The sequence below is a fragment of the Arachis duranensis genome, chromosome 3 (genome assembly GCF_000817695.3).
Source record: "Arachis duranensis cultivar V14167 chromosome 3, aradu.V14167.gnm2.J7QH, whole genome shotgun sequence".
Classification (NCBI taxonomy): Eukaryota; Viridiplantae; Streptophyta; class Magnoliopsida; order Fabales; family Fabaceae; genus Arachis; species Arachis duranensis.
The window spans coordinates 23,530,929-23,537,127 of NC_029774.3; the positions used below are offsets into that span (position 1 = coordinate 23,530,929).

Below are 6,199 nucleotides of genomic sequence, written 5' to 3' on the forward strand. Positions count from 1 at the left end.
TTTAATTTTTTGTAAAGAAAACAAGATTTCATTAGAAAATAAGAAAAGAATTCAAAAGGAGATTAGACATCTTCAAACAGACACAAAGAAGCATGGCAATTCCTTTTATATTGTATATCAGCAGCTAAAGATAAAGGAACACATGGAACCAATCATGAGGATATCACCGTATAGATGCAAGAGTTTAATTTTGATGCATTGACAGTGTAAAGTAGTTTTACACAGTCATGCAATTACATTTGTTCTTTTGGATGACCATTCACGTGATTAATGTGAAAGGTAGTTATTTTTACTCATGTGTCATTATGTAATTGGGTAAGGTGTAAAACTACTTTACACTTATAGTGTATCAAATTAAATTCATAGATGCAAAGTAATTCTATTCTCAAAACTCATTACCCCTTAAATATCTGTCGCGTATGGTTGATTTATCATGTTACTTCATGTTATGGATTTCTTTGTACCAACTAGAGAAGTAAAATTTTCCCTCTTCATAATCTTCTCTCTTTATTTTGGAGAGAAAATTTACATTCCCGGTATGGTAAAGTACTCATGGTCTTGAATATAGTTCTCCAATAAAATAATGCACAGTATGTCAAAAAGTTGAAGGGAGTGGAGTTTTAAGTTTTCTATTATACGGTTAAGATCTCTGAAAATTAAATACTAATTGTCAGGTACTCACATAATCAAACTTTTGTATGATACCACAAAACTAAAGTTGAGTACTATAAGCTTCGTATTTTCTACTCAATGAAATCCAAATGGAGTTGTTTCAGTCAATATATGATTATGTTTGGAGCTGGTGCTGATGAAGTTTTCCATCCTTTTATTTGATTGGTTAAGATTTTCATTTATTTGGTACTGCAGGATCGTGAGATACCTGAAAACAATCCAAGACTCATGACTGGTTTCTCAAACTTACGATAACCTTAGCTCGAGATTTGGGAACAGGAACTGAATTGTAGAGGTTTAAGGTCTTCATATATTATCCTTAAAGCCTTTAGCTGTTAAAGGATTTATTATTTTGAAGGAAGAATGCTTAATCCGCCGTGGTTTTTGTTTTGTTTTTTTCCTTCTCCAATTCATGGATAAGTTGGTATTGGTTCCTATGGAAGATTCACTCATGATTGTGATTCTTCTCAAGAGAAAGTTGAGCTAAGCTCTTAAAGATAGCTGCTAGGTTGTAACACCTTTTTGCTCTCAATTTGATAGTACACGTATTTGTTCTTAATGGTTTCTTTGTTGTAGAAAAATTGCAAATGTTTTGTGGTAATAAGAAAATTGTAAGGTGCTTATATCTACAAAATCGATAAGTATTATTCAAGGTTGCATTTGCATAAGCATTTCATGTATTAATGTGTCAAACCCTAAAATTTTATGCTGGTTAAAAACTCTTGGTGCACAACCCCACTAGCAAAAGAGGATAAAAGGCATATTACATGGCCAACAGTTTTGAAGCGAACGTAAGAAAAAATAAAGAAATCAAATATTACTTCCTTTGTTTTTCTTAAAGGATAAAATCTTGTTAGTTGTTACATGTTAGCTAAAAAACTGTTGACCATCTAGATTTTTTTTTCTCCAACAAGTTATTATTTCACTTCGCTTATAAATTATAATTGAAGTTCCTTGCAACAAGACCCTGATTGATGAATTTTCCAATACCCTCAGCATGCAAAAAATTGACTTCTTTCTGTAAAGGAAGTGAATTAGAGTGAGGGTGGATATACAATACTACAAGATTTGTTGTCATTGCTTTTCTTTGGTTCCACTTAAAAGTCTTATATGGTGTGAATCACACTTCACAACATCAATTAAGAAAAAAAATTGAAAAAATCCACTCCAATATAAAAGCCTGAGTGAAAGAATTTCACAATGGCATTTGACATTAAATAACACCACAGACGGCATTTCCAAACATTCATTCAGTGGATCAATGGATGTGCTATATAATAATCTATACATGAGATTGCGGTATTATCCAAAAGTATGACAAGTTTAGAAGTATATTTACTCCTCTTATCACAGAGAATTCCAGATATAAATTCACAGAAAGATTACACATAAGGATGTGTATGGACCGGGTAAAACTAGGTTCGATGTGATCCAGATCCGACCCAAAATATATACCAGACCTATTTATTAGACCCAAATTCGGTCCTAAACTCGATGAAACTTATACACTTTCGAACCACGATTATACCGAAGAAAAACCGAGACGTTAACATTATATTACCTTGATACCTTCTTATAAGCTAGCATGTGAAAATATCCAAATTTCCAGGACTCCAACCATTATTTGACATGGTAAAATTCATTTAAAAAAATATAACAATAACCAACTCTTCTCTAAAATAAAGCATAACCATAATCAATACTAATATTTTCTAATAACACCAAATATTTAAATCAATACAAATAACACAATATTATGTAAGTGTAGTCTATGGTGGCCACAAGTTTTGGTGCCTATGGTGGCTATGGACTTCACAAAATGATATTTTCAACCAAATAAAATAAAAAAATTAAAGCATGTTTCAGCTCTATTAATAAATAATGACATGTTTATGAGTGTAAATAAAAGAAAAAAATTAGACCATTTATCATATTTCTTGACAAAAAAAAATGATCTATCGTTTTCTCTCGTCATCGGAAATGGAGTCGCTACCAATGCCCAAAATTTAAAAAATGATAGTATCTAAAAATACTTACAAGAGAAAACGATAGATCATTTTTTTTGTCGAAGAAATATGATAAATGGTCTAATTTTTTTCTTTTATTTACACTCATAAACATGTCATTATTTATTAATAGAGCTGAAACGTGCTTCAATTTTTTATTTTTTATTTTATTTGGTTGAAAATATCATTTTGTGAAGTCCATAACCACCATAGGCACCAAAACTTGTGGCCACCATAGAATACACCTATTATGTATTAGTCTAAAATCTTATATATTTTAAACATAAAACATTAACTTATAGTCTTATAATAACTAATAACACAAAATATTAAAGTTTATAATACTTAAATTCCACATAAGAATAGCCATCATCCATCGCTAATAACACAATATTAATTGTGTATATGATCGGGCCACTGGACCGAGTTCGGATGACCTGAGCCATGGCCCAAACCCAACCCGAAATAATGACCGAGTCTATTTTTGAGACCCTTACCCGACCCTAGACCCGGTGAAATCACACCAAATTAGCCCCTAAAGTGTTCGAGGTCGGGCCGGGCCATGCACACCCCTAATTACACATAGAGCACACCCCTAATTACACAGAGTTTGAGTTTCTCATAATCAGCTGCAACAGCCACCTCCAGTACTAACAGTTCCATCTCTTCCACCGGGTTGACCTTGGGGACGTACATTCGCTTGTTTTATACCAAATGACTGCAATAACAATACATATTCATTGCTAATTTTAGTCAACGGACCACACATGGCAGCAGAAAATTTTCCTTTTCACATTTGGGGAATAAAACAGGTTTAAATAATTTTAAGGTTCACGTAAATACATGTGTGTGTGTATGTGGACCAAAAATTTGGCACTTGAGATAGTGCAACAGCTTTTTACAGGACAGTTACCTCATTGGACACATCAACGACACCTTCTTGAATATTCTGGAGAATCTTTGTAGCAGTCTTTATGAAGGCCTGCAGAATATAGAACAATGAAAAAATCACATTATCCATGGGGCAACGTAGCATACAGGATATGTTGTGAATTTAGGGTCTTGTCGTGCTATTAATTGGGATAAATCACCTCTTCCACATTTTGAGCTGTCCTGGCAGAAGCTTCCAAGAACAGAAGTCCATTTTCCTTTGCAAATTGCTCACCCTCCTCTTTGCTCACTGCCCTTCGGTGAGAAAGATCACACTTCTATCAGCATGATTGTCATGTTAGGATTGGCATGCTGCCGAGCATCTTCCAGCCAACTTGCTAAATGATTAAAAGTCTCTCTCCTAATCAACAAACAAACCCTTCTTGTTGTCAGTTGAAGGAAAGATTTATGAAAAGGATCAACCTCATATTTAGGTAACACATCAGACCACTGCAATCCAGAAAAATACACGGAAGAGGTTGGGACACATTACTTTGTATTGAAGAAAATTGCACTGCATAAATGCATAAATGGAGGAAAACCGTACTGACCATGAAAACATGTTGTAAAGCAGGATTAGAGCCCCTTGCATGAGCTATCTAAAAACAAAAAATTACATAAGGTGGCTTAAAAATCAAAACTATATTAAACTCAAATGATCAACACTCGAGAGTAAGACAATAACAATGCTTCAGGCAGCTGCCAGAAAAGGTATAAGAAGTAACTGGACAGCATTTCGCATTTGTCACATTCATTACCAACATCTCAATTCTCAGATCACTTGAAAGTTATGAGTTAGCATTCACAAAAATGGAAAACAAGAAGAAACTTGTGTTCATTTTGAAGAGTCATATCATATAACATTTGGCATTAGTCATGCTGAGACAATTCATAAAGCATCACCCACCTAGTAATGTCATAAACTAGAAGTGCTCCCGCTGCTCCTCTGTAGTAAGATCTAGTAATGGATCTAAATGACTCTTGCCCAGCCTACGGTTAAACAATGTATTATGCATCAATGTTCATGTACTATTGTTGAATACCATAACATAAAAGAAGAGACTTGGAAACAAGTTATGACTAAGAATTCTATATATCCCCAAAGCTAAAAAACAACTGTGCCACCTTATATTGTGTATTTGGATTCTACAAATATGAATTAATGTCACGATCAAGCAGAGCAATTAATACATTCTTACTATATTGATTCAATCATACCTGGCAATGCCAGACTGTGGATCAAATGTTTGATGCTATACCAAACAGGTCAAATATTATTTATGTATCTAGTTTTCCTAGGCTAAATCAAAAAAAATTAAGGAATATCTTGCTGAAATGCATTAATGATACTTCTAATCATATCCATTCATGCTAAAAGAAATATACAAAAAAAAAAGTATCAAAAACTAACTACAACTTTAAGGTAACTTCATTCTGAATCACTCTTTAGTTTATATTATATTATTTTCATTTTCTTTTTCCATGTTTCCTATTTTATGTATTTTGTGAAAAAACATAAAAACAATAAAATCATGTATTCATCTTCTATGTTTTTGCCATTTCCTTCGCAAAATCAGAAACATCGAAAACAAAGACAGTAACCAAACAAACCCTAATAGCATTTTTAACCTAAACAAATTCAATACCTCAAAAGATATGAACAAATACAGACCCTTGTTCCTAATCATAAGTTCCAGAAACGATTAAAATCAATTCCAGTGTCCTACTGCAAAATATGTAACATCAGTTCTCAACTAGTAATTTCAAGTACGACAAGAACAAAAAAGGAATAAAGAAAAGCATAATTATTAATTAACTTACAGAAATAACCACAAAAATAAGAGAGAGAGAACTAACAGTGTCCCATATCTGAAGCTTGATGGGTCGGGAATCGATGGTGACCATGCGAGCACCAAACTCAACGCCAATGGTGAGATCATGGACGGGTATAAAAACAATGAATAAGAGAAAATCAAACACGGAAATGGATAAAAGAGAAGGGAAAAAGGAATTTGAGAGAGAGAGAGAGAGAATAGGACCTGTGTCGCCGATGATGATGTACTTGAAGAGATAATCGTAAGACATGGCGCCGAAAAAGAAGAAGAAACGGTGGTTGACACGAAGGAGAAAGAGAGAATGGGAATGTGCGATAAATGGGGTTTTAAAAGAAAACAAACAAGGGAAGGCGCGTCACGTGCGAGTATGGGAACATCTCTTGCAATTTTCTAATTTTTTTTACTATTTATTTTTTTAATTTTGAATTTCATTTTAAAAAATAAGTATAATTTTTTATTATTTATTTTATAAATGAGACCAAAAAAAATTAAAAAGATAACTATTTAAAAATAAAAGTTTATATTTTATCTTTTTAAATATGTTTCAAACCTGATTTCCAGTCCCTTTCTCGAAACGGTCATCAAACCCGGCATGTGATGAGTCGCCCAAACAACGCGCTCTTCGTCTGACCATGAAACGGCCAGGAACTCCCCAAATCTCCGACTTCGACCGGGAAAACCAAACAACGATCTCCTTGGCAAACCACAACAGCGAGAAAAAGGTTCCTCCAGCGATGAGACCGAGCACCCTCACTC

General features: G+C 33.7%; 1 pseudogene; it reads right to left on the reverse strand.

Moving 5' to 3' along the window:
* Positions 1-2,962: 2,962 nt before the first annotated feature.
* LOC107478059 (ras-related protein RABB1b-like) lies at positions 2,963-5,555 on the reverse strand (annotated as a pseudogene).
* Positions 5,556-6,199: the final 644 nt, after the last annotated feature.